This window comes from Myotis davidii, unplaced genomic scaffold, assembly GCF_000327345.1.
Source record: "Myotis davidii unplaced genomic scaffold, ASM32734v1 scaffold472, whole genome shotgun sequence".
Lineage (NCBI taxonomy): Eukaryota > Metazoa > Chordata > Mammalia > Chiroptera > Vespertilionidae > Myotis > Myotis davidii.
Window position 1 is genome coordinate 54576 of NW_006283774.1, and position 272 is coordinate 54847.

Sequence of the window (272 nt, forward strand, 5' to 3'; positions counted from 1 at the left end):
TTTCCATCCCTGTGACCCAGGCCCACGCGCAGCTGGCGGGCGTCCAGGGGGCAGAGGACAGGGCTGCTGGGACCACCAGGGACCCGGCCTGGCCCATCCACAGGCCGCCAGGCTCAGCAGGGAGCTGTCCCAGGGTCTCCTGCGATGGGCACAGTGGGCCCAGGCGATGGTCAGGGCCTGAGCTCCCATCCCCTGTCGCCTCCCGGGCCCGGCCTGGCCTGTCCTCCTCCCCCTGCCCCGGCCCCGGCCCGGCCCCGGGCACACTCATCCCC